Source organism: Cervus canadensis, chromosome 18 (genome assembly GCF_019320065.1).
Source record: "Cervus canadensis isolate Bull #8, Minnesota chromosome 18, ASM1932006v1, whole genome shotgun sequence".
NCBI lineage: Eukaryota > Metazoa > Chordata > Mammalia > Artiodactyla > Cervidae > Cervus > Cervus canadensis.
In genome coordinates, this window is record NC_057403.1 from 57,850,374 (window position 1) to 57,867,702 (window position 17,329).

Here is a 17,329-nt window from a genome sequence, read left to right on the forward strand (position 1 = left end):
AAGCAAAAAGTAGCAACCTGTTATTATTCATAATGCCGTGGCTTTTCATAACCAGTTTATACTGAAAACAATCCAGATACTCTTGCCTCTGCAGCTCCCAATACCATTGATTTAGCTCTGGTTCCAATATTACTCATGACGCAGCGTCATCCGTCACGCTACCTGTGAATACCGGCTCCCACTGATTCAGAGGTTGTGCTTTGTTGATGTTGACCACAATACAACCTTACCAAGAGTGTGCAGGAAAACAGGCACGATGATTCATTTTCTGGGCACGTTAAACCTACCATTTGGAATTTTTTCTGTACTGACATGAAGTGTGGAACAACCCATCCTCCAGTGGTGTCTTCTCTGGAGCTGTCAAGGACATAATCACTGCATGCCTCGCCTGTGGTCCCTTTCACTGTTGACGACACCCGCCACCCGCCGAGCAGGACGCACAGGAAAAGCCAGGCAAGAGGCCTGTGGGCAGAGAAGGGAGAGCCGTCCACTTGGCAGGAAGCGTCTCTTTCTCCTCCAGCCTGACCTGCCAGGCCATGTTCCTGGAGCCAGGGTCTGGCCACAGGGCCTTGGGAGGACCTCATAGTATGAATCCTGGAGCTCTGGGGGGCATTGCCTCCACGTCTGGGGTAAAGGACCCACGAGTGCTCCAAAAGGGAGGAGTGAAGACCAAGGTCTGTCTCAAGGGAGGGACTCCCAAGTACGGGGTCAGTGAAGTCTGGGCATGGAGGGCACACTGCCTGTGTACAGTGAGATTACAGATCACATGTCTTCACATGGTATCACTGCTCCCTGATTTCCTGACGCACTTCCCTTTGACCCCCATTCAGGTCCTGTGTTCCACCAGCTCTTTGTTCCTTCACTGCAGTTTCCTGAGTCAGGCCTCTGATAAGCAGGTATTACAAGGGAATTTCTGTCTCCAAGAAAACCTTTTTCCTTCTTCTTCTTCTGATGAGTGCTTTTTATTCTTCAGATCCAGCTTACTTATTCCCTCCTTCATCAAACCTTCTTGAAGCTTCCCAGCTGCCCCATCAGAACATCCATTCTTTCCTTCATCCAGCCAATAAAGAACTTTTTAATGAGCAGCTACTGCTCTCTGCCAAGCCCTGTTTCAGGCCCTGTAGCAACAACAGTGACTAAATAGGCCAACCATCCTATAGGCTTCCTCTGGACTCTGTGTATCTGTTTCCACTTAACTTGTGTTGAAATTATCTCTGGTGGTGGTTTAGTCAACTGAGTCGTGTCCAACTCTTTTGACCTCATGGACTGTAGCCCACCAGGCTCCTCTGTCCCTGGGATTCTCCAGGCAAGAATACTGGAATGGGTTGCCATTCCCTTCTCCAGGGAAATTATCTGCATTTGTCAGCAAATGTTTTCTGTAAAGGGCCAGATAGCAAGTGGACTTTGTGGGATGTATGGGCTCTGTTAAAGCTGCTCAGTTCCACCACTGTTGTAGCTCAAAAGCAGCCAGAGATAGTATGCAAATAAGTGGATGTGGCTGGGTGCCAGTTAAACTTTATTTACAAAACAGGTCAGGGGCCTTGTTCTGCCTATCACGCATAGTTTGCTGCAGTAGAAGCTCCATTAGAATAGATCCTTTTTTCTTGACTCTTTCTATTTTATTGTTTTTACTGTTATCTTAGTGCTGAGAACTTGGTGCTGAGCACTTTGCACACACAAGGTACTTGACATAAATTAAGCAAGAGAAGTAAAGGAATGTCATCCATTAAATTGGGATGTTTCTGAAAGACAGGGTCCATCTACACAGTGATCAACATGAATAGGCGTTGAATAGCTGAGTGAGCTACAGGAACACCTTCCTCCTGAGACTTCCTTCTGGTCCGTGCCTCTGATGGGTGGGCAGGAACCAGGCAGGTCCGGGCCAGCCTTGTTATCCTGTCATATTGCAGCTGCCTCCTCAGCAGGCTGAGTCGAGCATGAGGAACCAATAAGAGAATTACAGGCAGGCCTCCCTACCGGCACGGGCCCCTCGGCCAGCTCGGTGACAGCCCGCTGCAGTCTTGCAGAGCCGCGGTCCAGTCCAGGGAACTCGGCAGCGGAAATGGCCATTAAAGTGAAACACGCCTGCCTGTCAGAGAGAAGCAGCGACCACAGGAGCCCGATCGCCACTGTCAAAATGCCTGTCAGCGCCAACCCGCTTGTTAAGCTTCTGGGGCCCACCTTCCTGAGCGAGGGGCAGCCAATTGGCTCTGACAAGCAGGGCCCTGGTGTTTGGCGGGGCCTGTCAGCTGAGATCCAGAGGGGAAGCGGGTGCTGCTTTGGAAACGGGGGCCTGACAAGCGCTGCCAGATCAAGACGAGAGAAAGGAGAGAGGGTGGGGTGCTGAGCTGTGGGGCTCCGGGCAGCGGGGCCTCCCCTAGGAAGGAAGCAACTTGGCTTCTGTGTCCTGTCAACTTTGCTGTCGCTGGACAGTCGGCGGGATTTCAGACAGATCGCCGCCCCTTTGGGAAGCCCAAATGCCTTGGCAGACAATCTCAGGCCTTGATTTGATTGATAAATCCTTTGTGACGAGAGGGGATGAAACAGGCCCCCTGTTTGGTACATACAAATAGGAAATTAGCTGGCAAAGTTGTCAAAGATAATTAACTTTCCAATTCTGCGGGTCTATTCAGGTTGACATCCTGAAATTATTTAGAAATGCACATGTCAACGCTCTGACAGAATCTGGGGCTGATCAGATAAACAGCTTTGGAGATGTTTGATTGTAAAATGATGTAAGCGCTTAGCCGGTGTTTTATCACTGCGAGCTTCCGTTCACTGCTGTGGATGATGTTCAGGGGGAGGGTTTGGTGGCTATGGGTGGGTGGGGGCCAGGGGTGTCGGGGCGCAGAGATTGAATAGGACGCACAAAGTACAACAGACTTGCCTTCTCAGTTTACTGTCAATGAGTTGAGAAATTCCTAACCTTCAATTCAAACACAGTTAACCTTGGACTCAACCCAAGAACTCCTCTCCAGCTCTCAGCCCCTAGAACGAAGGAGAGTTTTCCGAAGGATTTGGCAGCAGGCACGTGGTTCCTCTGTCAAACCCAGTCTTGGCCCAACAAGTGCAGGGTGCAAAATCACCTAGAATCACTGCTGTTTCTTATTCATGATGAGTTTGGGTAGATCACTGGGTTGTCATTGTTGCTGTTTGGTTGCTCAGTCATGTCCGACTCTTTGTGACCCTATGGACGTAGCATGCCAGGCTCCTCTGTCCATTGGATTCTCCAGGCAAGAATACTGGGGCGGGTTGCCATTTCCTTCTCCAGGAGATCTTCCCAACCCAGGGATTGAACTCATGTCTGCTGCACTGCAGGCAGATTCTTTAGCGCTGAGTCACCAGGGGAGCCCAGATCACAGGGTCTCACAGGCTATTAAGAGCAGAGAACACCTTTTCAGCATTCCCATCTTGTTACTGCGGATTGCTTCTCTAAAAGACCAGTTCACAGCCAAATTCTTCCAATGAAGAAATTCCTTCCTCCAGGTGAATGAAGGCGAATGAGAACTAACATTTCCTGAGCACCTGCTCTGTGACAGAGGTCCATTTGCTTATTGTAAGGTTTGTAATTCCCACAGTAGATAAGTCTTTATCATTTGCCTGGTGAGAAGATACTCAGAGAGATTAGATCAGCTACTGAGGTAAGCCAGCTATCTAAGAAGTGAAGTCTGAACTTGAGCATGGTTTGACTACTTCTGCTCTTCCCCCACCGTGATTTTCTGGTTAGTAGAATTGAAGACTCTCAGACGGACTTCCCAGATGGAGCAGTGGTAAAGAGTCTGCCTGCCAGTGCAGGAGATGCAGGGAATGTGTATTCAATCCCTGGGTGGGGAGAACCCCCTAGAGGAGGAAATGGCAACCCAATCCAGTATTCTTGCCTGGAAAATTGCAGGGACAGAGGAGTCTGGCAGGTTATAGTCTGTGGAGTTGCAAAGAGTAGGACATGACTGAGCAACTGAGAATGCACACATGCAGACTCTCAAATTGAAAGGATTCTGAAGGTCATAGAGGTCAGGGTTCAGTAATCCAGAATCCCTGGGCCAAATCCAGCACCTACAAATCCAGGCCTACAAGCTAAGATTTTTTTTTTTTTTTTGCATTTTTAAATGGTTGGGGAAGAAATAAAAAACAATGTTTCATGACATGAAAACTACATGAAGTTAAAATTTGAATGTCCATAAATAAAGTTTTTTGAACATAGCCTCACTCATTCATGTATGTATGTCTATGACTGCTTTTGTGCTATATTTGCAGAACTGCGTAGTTGTAAAAGAGATCATACGGCCTTCAAAGCTGAGAATACTTACTGCTTGACCCTTGACAGAATACATTTGCTGACCCCTGGTTCACTGGTGTCTCAGTGAGAGCTTATTGAGCTCTGAGTGTAGCGGGCACTGGCAGAACTCTCAGCGGGTATTATCTAATTTATCTTAACTACTCAAGGTGGGTGCTCACAGGTGAAGAAATTATAGGTTCAGAGAGGTTCAAGAAACTGGTCAGGCTAACTCAGTAGAGCCAGGATTCATGGCCTGAGTTCACATTCAAAGCAATGCACTCAGTTCCCTTATTTTATTGCCATTTCACTGTAATTCACGTAACCTGGATGTAGCTTGAGATACAATGGTGATTACCACTGAGGTGGGCAGAGTAATGGCCCCCAAAGATGTCCTCATCCTAATCCCCAAAACTGTGAATACCTTCCATGGCACAAGCGACTTTGCAGGTATTATTAGGGATCTTGAAATGAGAAGGTGGTTCTGGATTATCCACATGGGTTTAAGGATAAGAGGAAGGCAAGGAAGTCAAAGAAAATGAAAGAGACAGGATGATGGAAGCAGAGGTTGGAGTATTGTGGGGCCATGAGCAAAGGGATACAGGCGACCCTAGAAGCTGAAAGTCACTGAGGGGGTGTATTCTCCTCTGACCGGAACAGCAAGAGGATACCTTTGTGTTGCTCTAAGATGCTAAGTCTGTGGTCATTTGTTACAGTGGCCACAGGAAGCTAATATACACTTCCCGCATCCTTGGCTTCAAGCTGCTCAATGTGGTAAAGGACCCTATCCATCAATAGAAGTAGATTTCAAAGAAAAATCTGTACTGCACATGTTAAAAATAAATAACTTCTTGGGGATGGGATCAGTCTAGAGGCTTCCTAAGAAGGGGGTGAGAGGGCTTGCAATGCTGCAGAGCTGTGTCTTCAAGGAGGTCCTTTCTTCATTCCAGTTTCTGCAGCTGGATGCTGCTATCTCCCAGGATCAGCCACGTGATGTAAAGAAACAGAAGAGAAGGATCAGAGGCAGCTTTCCCTCATATCTGTCATGCTTTCACTTCTGAGGCTAAACTTGGGCTTTCTGGCACGTGACCTAACCTGATACCATGCTCCCTGGTGAGTTTTCTCCTCCTGTTTACAGAGGAGCTGAGCTTTTGCAAAAGGGAAATCAGAATCTTGCCTGCATTTTATTTCTATTGTGACCATTTGCAAATTAATTTGGAAGGCAATATAATTTACCTCTTGTATAGAATTCAGTTTTGATTACTGCCATGTCACTGAATTTCCTGCTTTCACGAAAGCTCTTATTATGAGAAATTAAGATACCTTCCTCCTTCATACAAATAAAATAAACATATGGCTGAGATACGCTATTGAATTAAAAAATATCATTTAATCCAGGGAAGATAATTATTTGAAAGAAACTGGAGAGGAGAGACTCAATCTAGGGTTTGAGTGTTGACATGAAATTGTGAAGGCTATTTTCACTCATCGCTGACTTTTAATAGCACTTTGCACAGAGTAATTTGCAGCCTAAACCTTGTTAATGTGATACTGGTTATTTCAGAATCATGTCAGGGAGTCGGAACCATTCCCCAGACCACTGTTGGGGTGTTCCGGATGTGGGCCTAGGTATTCAAGAAGTGGCACTTAATGACACATTGCCTTGCCTCTCAGTCGATTTTATTTTCTGTAGTCATGCTTTTTCAAAATGGCCTTTGGGAAGAGGGCAGAAAAGTTAGCTGCTGTAGACATACTGTGTGTACACCACTCTGCGTATCATATGAAGGCTGAGTGTGTATGGGGCACGAATTATAGGTTTGAGAGAGTGGTCTTGACTTTCCGTGCTGGCCTGTGTGCCCTGAGTTTCGTCTCCACTGTTACGGTCACTGTCACACACGTCCTTGGAACTTAGTGCGTGGAGGTATACCCTGCCTGATTTGCAGCCGCCCGGTGAGTGCTCTGTCTGGCCTCGGGAGCCCACTCTGCCCATTGTGAAGTGAGCTGGAAATGTTTAGGAGCATTAGTCCTCAGTCAATAGCTCACGTGAACTGGTGGGGAGAGGGAGAATGCCTCTCCTGCGGCGAGGGTGGGAAGCGTGGACACCTCACGGCTCTTCTGCTGCCCTCCCAGTGTTCCCCAGAGACAGCCCGATTGCCCTCAGTGGTAATGTGCGTGAACATCCATGCTTTGCCAGCTTCTGTCCCTCTTTCATCCCTGTCTCTTGCAACTTGGCTGGTTTTCTCCTGTAACTGCCTCTGGAACAAACCACTTGCACCCAAATCCTTGTCTTATTGTCCTTTGGTGGGGAAACCAGTTCAAAACAATCATTATTCCGATGAGTTCATTCGCTTATTTATTAAACCCTGGTTGGGAGCCTGTTCAGAGAAGGCAGCTGAGAACCACGTAAGACCCCTGCCTGGAGGAACACAAACCCTATCGAGCAGACAGATGTTAAACAAGCAAACAGACACGGAAAGGATAGTTTTTTCAGGTTGTACCTACATGTTCTGCTGGAAATAAACAGGGCCGTGGGGGAGAGTGACTGATGGGAGAAGATCTTTCTAGAGTGGTCGTGAAGGGTCCTTCTACGAGCCAGTGACCTGCGGCCTGGAGGATGAGAAGGAGCCAGACAGGCATGCAGGGCAGCAGTGGAGAGCACAGGAGCGCAAAGGAGCGTGACGGGCTTGGAGTGCTGAGGACAAGGGGGAGAGGGGTTTGACCGGAGGGATGGCCTTCACAGGCTCTCCAGGCCCTCATGGGCTGTGCTAAGATCTTACACTTTAAGGAGAACGACGACTCCAGTTGCTGAAAAAATCATCAGGCTAGATGATCACTGTTGCTGATGGAGTAACAGAGGGCTTAACAGTCATGATGAGGGTGAGCGTCGAGGAAGTAATACTTGCTGTGAACTCAAGGCCATTCATTGGACACCGTGCTCCATACCGTCTAAGATCTCACTTTAATACTTTGAGCAAAGCGTTAAGTTGGGGGTGTTTGTCATCCCTGTTTATTTGATGAGAATATGTCAGACAAGGGAGTTTGGCCTGCTTACCTACAGCTGAGTAGGTTACAAGGAATTAAGTTGAGATTTGAACCTAGATCTCTCTGGCTCTTGAACTAATGCTGTTCCAGTTGTTAAACCACATTGCCATCTTTGCTTTGTTAAAAACACTGCTTAAAATCATTAATAAGCAGTAAGTTACCAGTAAGACTCTGTGACCCCCATGGACTGTAGCCCGCCAGGCTCTTCTGTCCATGGGATTCTCTAGGCAGGAATACTGGAGTGCATTACCATTTCCTTCCTCAGGAGATCTTAAAGAGTTGGACATCACTGAAGGGACTTTCACACATGCACACACAAATAAAAAAAGTAGCCCAAGATCTTTTGATTCAGTGAAGAAAATCAGAATCAGGTTATGAACTTAACTGCTCTATAATTTACATGTTTCTTGTTCAATGAAAGTATTAACATATTTTGGTCATTCTACATCAAGCTTTGCGTCAAGCTTCTTCTCTGCTCTCGTTCTACTTGCTGTGCTTAAAAGGCTCAATGCTTGGTGGGGGCTGGGGGTGGGTAGAGTACCCTGCAGATACAGTGGTTGACTGCCATTGGCATGTTCATAAACAGAGATAAAAAAAAAAGGAGGAAAATGCTTCTCTCCGTTCTGGGTGCCTATCATTAGAAATGCTTTTCTGGTCGCCTGATGTCCTCTGCTAGCGATCAGAAGTTGTTTTATGCAGTTTGCTCAGCGTTCAAATGTCCTTTCGATGAATTTGTAGGGGAGAAAGTGGTCTCCCCGTCCTATTCCTCTGCCATGTTAGCTCCTCCTCTATTATTAGAAATGAACCTCTCCCTTCCTCTGACTTGTATGTGTAGGATTTGCTTAATTAGAGAAAAGCTTTGCCCATCAACTGTAGATGGTTAAAGTGGTTCAATAATTTCCTAACAACCCTTATCATTTGCCAATAGAAAGAGAAGGAAGAGGTGTGAATATAAACAGAGGGATATGTTTATTACTCTCTAAACTCCTACTATTGATAAGCAATTTAGTTCCTTCTTAGCTTGTTTAGCTAAAGAAATGGTCACTGGCTCCCAGGAAAGGCCTTCGACTGGGACGATGGAATGTGGTGTGGAATCTTGGGGGTGTCAGGGAGTCTGTTAAGGTCTGGAATACTTGCTGGATTAATATTAGCAATTCTGTTTGGATACACTTTGAATTTTACATTAACAATATTGACTTCAGTAGCTGAGTCAAATCAATCAAGTTGATTTTAATATTTTGATCACAGGACCTCTTAACTCACTTAAAAAATAATTATTGAGTACCTACTATGTGCTGACCACAGATGATATTACCATGAACACAGCACAGAAGGTGCCTACTGCTGTGGAGCTTTGGTGCAACAGGGGTTTCACACAAATGAGTAAATCCCCAAACATCAGGTATACAAAAGAGTTGTGATGCTAAAACAGAGTGAAGTAAACAGATGGGGGCAGGGGGGCTGTCCTCGGAGAGTGGTCAGGAAAGGTATCCTGGAGAGGTCACAATCAGCTGAGATCTGAGTGTCCAGCCTGTCACCATGTAAAGGTGTGGGAGAAGAGCTTTTCAGAGATAGGAAAGTGCAGATAGTACCAGGGTGGGAGTGATCTTAGTGCTTTTAAAGGTCAGAAATAAAGCCACGTGACATGAGCTGAGGAACCAAGGGGAGGGAGGCAGAAAGGAGATGTTGACCAGGGTGAGGATTGTATACCAAACGGTATACGGTCTTGGAAACCATTAGATGGTTTTTGTCAGACTCATAACATGACCTGATAGTCTTCTTTAAAAAGATCTTTCCAGTTACTTTAAGAAAGCAAGACCAGAACCATGAGGCCCAGCCAAGGGACTATGGTGGCTGTTGGGGAAGAAACACTGGTATCTGGCATCAGACAGCAGAGGATATGAAGGGGCCAGTGAGCAGGTTTGGAAAAGGTTTGGGTGTCCTACAATCGAAAATCTCTCCATAGTGGCTTAAACACAAAAGGCTTATTCTCACGAGTAAAAGAATTGGAGCTAGACAATCCAAGGCTGGTATAACAGCATTATGAAATCACCAAGGGGCACAGGCTCCTTCTGCCTTGGAGCTGTGCTCCTTTTAGCCTGCTGCTTCATGGTCCAAAATAGCTACAGAAGCTCCAACCATTATAAATATATTCCAGGCCACAAGAAAGTAGAAGGCAAGACCCCTTCTTCTTAAAGGTCATTTTTGGAAGTAGGCACACATCTGGTTACAGTTCATTGCCATATGTTTATACCTAGCTTCAAAGTAGTCTATTTGTAGAATGACATTTGCTGAGAAATAGACAGTGGATCTTAGCAATGATCTAGCATGCATGCGTGCTAAGTCACTTCAGTCGTGTCCAACTCTTTGTGACCCATGGACTGTAGCCCAGCAGGCTCCTCTGTCCATGGGATTCTCCAGGCAAGAATACTGGAGTGGGTTGCCATGCCCTTCTCCAGGGGGTCTTCCTGACCCAGGGATCGAACCTGTGTCTCTTGTAGCTCCTGCATTGCAGGCAGATTCTTTACCACTGAGCCACAGGGGAAGCCCTAATGATCTAGCAATCTTGCCTTAATCCTAGTACTAACCTAGTTTACTTGCCTGAGACCACATAACTTAAAACATATGGGAGGGGCTGAGACCTAAATTTTACCATTATTTGTTCTCTTATTTTCTGCCTTTCCTATACTCAGCTTTTCTATTATCTTCACAGTTGAGAAAATGACTAGTTTTTTTCTCAAACACCCTTTCAGAGCTATTTATTTTCCCATTTTTAGCACCAGGACCATTCTCTGAGTTCTGCAAAGTGTTATGGGGAGCAGAGGAAAGGGAGAGTACTGATTTCAACCTTGCAATGCAATCACTCCCCGCTTCCATAAATCAGCAGGTTTTTAGGAGGCGGCAAGGAGAGTGCCATCTGATTTTTACACACCTGATTCACAATAAAATCTGCACAGGGGCTTCTGGGGGTGCCTATTTTCCCAAAAGGCTGAGGTAGCAGAAATCCATCTATTATATTAGGGGAGAAGGATTCACCCATTTAGAAATAACTGGTAAATGCTGGTATAGAGCATTTTAACTTCCAATATCCATTTTTAATACAACTTGGTGGAGTGTATCTTTGCATGTGTCCTAAAACTCCCAGAGAGGATCCTTAATGACTTTTCTGCTATAAGCCAAAAGCTTTGTTTAAAAATTAAGAATAACAGTGAATACCAGGATCTCAGATCTCTTTCACCGACATGAATGTGTGGCTTCATGAAGTCCAGTAGTGGTAACTCCTCTTGCTCTTAGAAGAACCATCCCCACTCCTCCTTGGGTAAGTTCACATCCGCTGGATGGCATGACGTGGCCTTAGCGTGTGCACGACTATGGGGCCACGCGTAAGCATAAAGGCAATGCGTGACTCACCCGGGAACAGAGGCTGCAGATAGTCCCATCAAGTCTTGGGTCTCAGGTTTCCTCACCACTCAGAGGAGGTTGGTTTAGACCATCTGGGATTCCCATGCTCCTGGACAGGGCGGGGAGGTGGTGAGAATGCTTCTCCTAAGCCTGCAGTCCCGTGACTGGGGTTCTCAGCGGGCGTCCGTTAGGTGAGCTCCTTCGATGAAACATCCCTGCTTGTACCCTGCAGAGCAGCGGCTGCCTTGCCTGCGTGTTCTCACGAAGTGCTCTTGGTAGTTTGATGACATGGTCACCGTCATCCGCACTTTACAGTAGAGGAGACTGAGGCTGAAGAGAGGTCAGTAGCTCATTCTCACTATTCTGTGGTGGGACCCAGATGGGACTCAGACATGTGACACCAATATAGGAGCTTTCTTTCAGGAAAGCCAATTCATTACATGTATATTCAAAATAAATTAAGTTTTAAAACTTAGCAGCACCGAACGTAAATAGGTTGAGCCATTTGGAATTGCCAATACTTGATAGTATTTGTGCTAAAAAAAAAAAAAAGTCAATCCTATGTAGTTCAATGGGTAGATAAAGTAATCCTTTGCAAAGTCATTGTACTCAGTTTGGCGTTTGGCAAATGCAATTACTGAAGGACTTCTGGAGTATGTAATTCTAATCCAGATGGGTACAGTACCCTCATCTAAAACCAGCAAGCAATGGCATTATCAAAGGACTTGGTCATTACTCCTTGCTAAATATCTATAATCTCCTTTGCTCTGTAAGGAAAGGGCTTACAGAGGAAAGCCCTGTATCAGCCCTTATTCTGGGATCTAGATATACTGCCTCATCAGAGATCAGAATAGTACTTCCTAAGTGATGGGTCTCTTTATGTAATTTCCGTGGTTGCATTTCAGAAAAAGAACTTTGTTGTTGTTGTTGCTACAATGATTAGATTACAAAAGATAAAAATATTTAAGCCAAAGAAGTTTATCACAAGAAGAGTCACAATATGTATGTGATATCAACCAATATGGAAAAAGAGGACTGGAGAATATATGAGGGCTGCACTAGTGACTGTGGAATGGAGCTGAGTTGTGTTGTATTTCCTCCCCGCTCTCTTACATGTTTACATTCTAATTTTCCTGTCTTATAATAATTACTCCTTATGAGAGGAAAATCAAGTCAAATCCTCAAAAATGAAAGAAAATGCTTCAAAAATAGATTTTAAATATGGCAGGACAAAAACATTAATGTGAAAAGAAAGTCTAATTCTGCCTTTTGAAGGAGAAAAATGTTGATTTGCTGAGAAAGGAGCTGAGCAGATCTACACAGGGAATGTGGAGAGCCAGGGAAAAGAAAGAAAACGGAAAGGATGGAACAGTGTGACTGTGAGCTGGGAGGACATGAGGAGAAAAGGAAAGCCAGGGCTGCCCAATGCAGATCTTCCCTGCAAAGCCACACCCTCTGGGAGGGCTCCCTGAACCCCTTACCTCCCCACCCCCCACATGTAGGGTGACGCTATAAACTCATCCTGTTTAACCAGGGCCTCCTGGTTTTCACACTGAAAGTTCCAGTCCCTGGGAACCCGCTGGGGGAAGGTTGGTCAGCACCTCTCCTCTCCCCGCCTCTGCACAGCTGTAGAGTGATGTTACAATTGTAGTGATGTTGCAGTTGTAACAAGTTAGCAGGGTCTTACAAGGTGTGTCCTTTCCTTATCTCTTCAGTTTCCTTGTGTCTATCTTCTCTCATCTGGCAGCAAATTTCAGGAGGACAGAAACCACCCCAGTGACTTGCGGTTGTGGGTGTTGGTGGATTTATTGAATGAGGAGATGCGCTGGCCAGGCACGAGCAGTCCAGGCTAAGTGTGTGTAAAGATGGAGCTGGGGGAGAGAGCCTGGTGTGTCAGGAGCTGAGGGTCTTCCCGCTCAGCCAGTGAGGGGTGTGCAGGCTGGAGTGAGGCCATGATAAAGCCTTAGCACTCGGGGACCGTCACACCCTCTCACTGTCTGCTGAGAGCGCTGGACCTGCTGCCCACAGAAATGCACAATAACTGCACATCATTTCGCATATAGACTCAGAATTTTGAGCAAGAGTGGCATGACTACAGCCCGTAGGTCAAATCTGGCCAGTGGTATGTTTCTCGTAAATGAAGTTTTATTGGCACATAGCCACAGTCATTCATCTGTGTATTGCCTATGGCTGCTTTCTTATTCAAGCACAGGATTGAGTGGTTGTAACACACAATGTGATGAACGTGTGACGTCTCAAATACACGTTTCAGCCCCTTACGGAAAAAGTTTGCCAGTTCCTAATTCGGGGAGCAGTTGAGAGCCTGGGGGTGGGTGGTGCCTAGACCCAGGTTAAACCCTTGCTGTAGAAGTGAGAGAGCTACTGAAGGAAGTTAAAGACGACAGCACAATGGTTAGTCCCACTTTGGTTGGCGTGGGTGGTGTGGAAGGTAGGAGTCTGGTAGCAGGGAAACCTTGAGGTGATAGCCCAGAGGACAGGTGGCAAAGTTTGAACGAGGGCAGGGGGGTGGAGTGGCAAGCAGAGATTTCCAGATGCCTACCTCACCAGGTCTGCTTTGCTTCCCTACACCCTCGACTCGGCCCTGGATGCCCACGCCCCTGGCAGTTCTAGGCTGCACTTGACCACGAGCTGCTGCTGGGTTCCACACAGATAGTGTCAAATCAGCCCTCTGAGGCTCATTGCTGGCAGCGTGTAGAGCTCTAATCAGGGAATTCACTCGTCCCCTTCTGCTTTGTGCAGTGCTGGCTTTAAAAAGATCTAAACCCAAAACTTGGTGGAAAAAAGATCTAAAACCGCGTGGGGTTCACCCAGCAAGTCAAAGAGCAAGTGCTTACTGTTGGCATTCAAAACAACCGCTGCCTTTGAAGTGAGAGGTCTTTTCGGGTCTGCGTCGGGACAAAATGAGGATGCGGTGCGCTCTCACTGGTCACCGCCTCATCGTCCACAGTGCTGGGAGGTGACAAGGAGCAGAGAAGGGATAGCAACGCGTCCCCTCAGAACTGCCCCCCCGCCCAGGGACCACCCGCTCTTCCCGCTCACACTGTCAGGGTTCAGGGGCCACATTTGGAGGTGGGATCCTGGGTTTGAGGCTCCTTGGTCCGTTGACCCTCACTTTTCTCCCCCTCCACCTGGGAGAACTTGTGCTATTATTGCCATAAACAGTGTTCTCAAGGAACAGCTCGGCTAGTGCCAGGCAGCTGTGGGACCCAGGAGTGTTCTCGAGGATCACGAGGTGAGAAAACAGCTGTGAGGGGGAATTGCGCTGAGTTGTGCTTCAGTGTGGATGTACCTCAAAGACATTCTGCCAAGTGAAAAAAAAAATCAGTCACCAAAGACCACAGATTGTATGATCGCATTTATGTGAAATGTCCAGAACAGGCAAATCTGTAGAGACAGAAAGCAGATGAGTGCTTGCCAGCAGCTGGAAGGAGTGAGCAGTGAGCGGGGAGTGAGCGCTTAATTGGTCTGGGTTTTACTTTGGAGTTGATGGAGACATTTTGTTAAACCAGGTGGCGTAGATGAACAGCGTTGTGAATATACCCGATGCCACAAAACTGTTCCCTTCACAGTGGCTGATTTTATGTTGTGTGGATTTCACTTCAGTAAATCATTTCAGGAAGGAAGAGGAGCAGGGGGAGGAGGAGGAGGAAGGTCACGGCCCTGGAAGGTCTACACTCCTCCTTGGGGGATTCCGTCCTGCAGCCGTGCCGCTGTCTCTGTGTTGATGGCCACGCTGCTTGTCCTCCCATTGCTGTTTTCTCTCTGTCCTGCCACCACATGCCATTGGCTGGCCTCCAGAGTTCTCAGATCTACCTGCTCTTTTCCTGTCTCACTGTCACCTGCTTCCTCTAGGACCTTCATCCCCCCAGCCCAGGAAATGCCCTTTCTCCCTGTCTCCAGTCTCCTCACCTCCACCCTGCACCCCTCCACCTACCCCTGGCCATCACCTTCCTCCTACAGCACGTCATGCTGCTGTGCCCCAGGTCTTTTCTGGCTCCCTTCCTTTGGTAGGAAGGAGCCCGGCGTGGCAAACTGAAGACGACCTTGGGCTTGGCTTCGGATGCTCCAGAGCACCCTGCTTCCAACCCTGACTAGAGTGGCCTCTTGGCAAACCCATGAGGGTGTCTGTTAACACAGACTCTGTCTCATTTCTCCCTTTGGTTGCACAGAGGTAATGACAGTCCATCATGGGCTGTGGTGAGAATCAAGTGGCACTGCGTGTGGCCCAGAGTTACTGAGCATTGGCCCAGGCTGACCCTGGACTAAGGACATCGTTTGAGTCTTCTCAAATAATAGAAGGCTGTGTTCTGCCTGTGACTGTGCATATATTTGATCCATCCTCATCGTTGTCAGCATCACTTTTAAAGTCGCCTTCAGCGTGCTCCCGTGCTTGGCCTTTTTGCTTTTATTCTGTGCACTACAGATCGGTTTACTTCCCGTACCTGTGTGTGCACGATGGCTGTACACCATTGCCTGGATGGTCCCCTCTGCGGGGAGCGCCTACGCTTCCCTCAGAGTCGGGCCACTTGCTGTGTCTCTAAATAGCATAGTTTTCCTCCAGGAAGGTCTGAGAGGACTGAGGCTGTTTTCCCAAAGATTCCTCAGGCTCAGGCTGAATCTTCAAAAGTTGAGTAGCCATGGAGAGTTGAGAGAGACAGAGACGCCCAGATCTTCTGGTCCTGGATGCTGAGCCCCCAGCAGAAATTCACCCCACACTCGCAGCCACGTGTCCCACAGTTGTCCCATGAGAAGTCTTGTCCTGGTTGGCCAAATTTTAATCATGCAGACCTTTTGCATTTACATGTTCTACAAAGACCTTAGTCTTTAAGTGTTAAAGTGTCAGTCTTGGGTGGGGCGTTTCATGTAAACGCCCGTGAATCTTCTGAGGGTGTCCGTCTGTGCATCTGTAGTGTGACCGATCCCGGCTCTTGACTCCCTGCCCTGGAACGGACCCGCTTCTCTCATGTGGTCCAGAAGCTTGGCTGCTGCTAGACAGCATCTCCTCTTTCTCTGATAACTCAGGTTGTATCCAGGAGGCCTCATGGGGCGGGAGGTCTGTAAGGAGGCAGGAAACTGACGTGATCAGAAACTGTTTTCTGATCGCTTGACAAATGATACGACTTTCCAAATGTCCAAAGAAAAACAAATTTCTTCCCTCCCTTCATCCATCTCTTTATTCTAATCCCAGTCATGGAACTGGCTGACAGGGAGCATAGAGGCCCCAAGTCTTGGCTGAGACATTATGAACAGTGCTCGGTTTACTGATTCCTTGAATAAATGTTTATTCAGCACATACTCTGTGTCAGGGATTTTGCTAGGTGTTGGAATATGGGGTGAAACACATGGACGTGGTCACAGCCCTCTTAAAGTTTATCACGTAATAGGAATGACCAACGTGGGATTACCAGCAGATGGTGTTGGTCCCAGTGGTAGAAACAGGAACGTGAAACAGAGGCATCTCCCTGGTGAGAAGGGGCCTGGGAAGGCTCCCTGCAGTAGTTCCGGTGGGAGCTGAGACCTGAAGAATGGAGAAGAGTGAATGTGCGGGAAGTGTTACCAGCCACTGGACAAGCACACAGAAAGTCTCAGAGAGAGAGACCGCTTGGCGCATCCCAGGAAGCGGAAAGGGGATCGTGGTTGGAAAGGGTGGAGAGTTCCGTTGGGTTTCTGTGGGTGGCAGGGAGGAGAAAAATGGGAAATGAGGCTGGAGAATGTTGTTGGGCCTGACATCCAAGGGCCTCCCTGGCCCCAGGGCGCCCAGAGAGTCTCTTCTGCACAGGGTCATGGTAGGGCTGGAACCACAGGGCCCCTCTGAGTTCTATCTCCCCAGCATTTAAGAGCAGGTTATTGCTACTCAGAACCCTAGTGTCTGCATCTACAAAGGAACACAGTTGACCTGGTCATACATGGAGATAGGAGGACTGGAGGTGGACACATTTCCTTGCCATGAGTTCAAGACTCCCCTGGAGATGCTGATGCTGTGGTCGCTGCTCAGACCTGGCCCCTGTCCCCCTCTGGCCTCAACCAGCAGGCATAGGGCCTGAGAGGCTGACCAGTAGGCAGGCAGCTCATCCACAGACAGAATGCCTGTCATTTTTCTCTGACTTGGAGCAGAGGACTTGGGCACCAAACAGATGCAGACTAGGCTCTTGATGGTGTTATCTGTTCATTTTGTTCATCCAGTCACTCTCTCTAACATAACTTCGCAGCACCAGGGAAGCGCTTGTCATGGTTAGCCAGACAGGCATTGACCCTTGCCACCCTCAGAGACTTTACCATTTGATCAAGAAGAGAGAAATTAAACAGAGAAGTACAAAAACAATCACAGTTTTTAGAGGAGCTAGAAAGGACTAGTAAAGCATTGCCCAGTGCTCCTTGATTGTATGGAAGCTTATGGTTTGAATCTTGGATCTACTGCCTGTCTGATGGGAAGGTTCCTGGACCCTTCTGTGCCTTGGTTTCCTCATTTGTGAAGCATGAAGAGTGGGGCTCAATCATGTCAGCAATGGTGGTTTTAAACTTTGCTGTATCCGAATCAGCTGGTGAGATCTTAAACATCCCAGTGCCCAGACTACACCCACACCAACTTAC

The 17,329-nt window shown here is 47.4% G+C and overlaps 1 long non-coding RNA gene across 1 annotated transcript in view; it reads left to right on the top strand.

Annotated features, from left to right (window-relative positions):
* LOC122421520 overlaps positions 1 to 17,329 on the top strand; it is a 144,351-nt gene that overhangs the window by 111,166 nt on the left and 15,856 nt on the right. The window contains exon 3 of the long non-coding RNA XR_006263510.1: positions 5,224 to 5,386. This is a non-coding gene — a long non-coding RNA (uncharacterized LOC122421520). The remainder of the gene's footprint in view (positions 1 to 5,223; positions 5,387 to 17,329) is intronic.